Genomic DNA, 702 nt, shown 5'->3' with positions numbered 1-702 from the left:
AGATAAATTTTAGGTAAATAGATTTTTTTCCTTGTCTGTGAAAATTTTTTTGAGAGCAGTATTAAAAAAAATCGGAAGTGAGGGCTCGAAGCGAGCCCCCCCCCTTGGTGCTGCTAGGGTCAATACTTATTTAAATTAACTATTTCTATCACTCTCTAACGAACTTTTTAGTCCTATTTAATTATTCCATGTAAGGTGGAATAATAAAACTACATTTTATAAAACTGATAAAGAACACAATTTACAGGAGTTAAGATAGAATAAATTTTCTGCTTATTCTACATTAAAAAAATAATTAAATCTGAACTACAGAGTACATGTAAATTACAGTTGTAGAAAGTAAGGCTTCATGGCATGCAGTCCCGTATTCTGTGCAAAAGGAACCTCATTTCTGCAGCTGTCAGTCTACTTTCCCATTTGTTAATATCTAGCTTTCAGCTCGCCATAGGAGTTCAGATAAGTACAGACTTGAAGATATGGAGTTTCATATTTCTTTATATTTCTCTCTTCCCAATCTACAGTAGGGGTATTCATGATGTTGTGTTAAATGTTATATGTTTTACCATGTTAAATGTTATAACTATAGGATTGTGAGCAGCCCTATTTGAAGTCATGTTAAACGTTAAATGCATAAGAGCCCCTAGCGGATTTTCTCAGCAACTTGTTGTATAAGCCTTTATGTTTATAACCTTCCTTCCAGAC

The sequence above is a fragment of the Halyomorpha halys genome, unplaced genomic scaffold (assembly GCF_000696795.3).
Source record: "Halyomorpha halys isolate HHAL.00 unplaced genomic scaffold, Hhal_1.1 Scaffold145.1, whole genome shotgun sequence".
Lineage (NCBI taxonomy): Eukaryota > Metazoa > Arthropoda > Insecta > Hemiptera > Pentatomidae > Halyomorpha > Halyomorpha halys.
The sequence above is the reverse complement of the archived record's forward strand: the minus strand, read 5'-3'. Positions refer to the sequence as shown.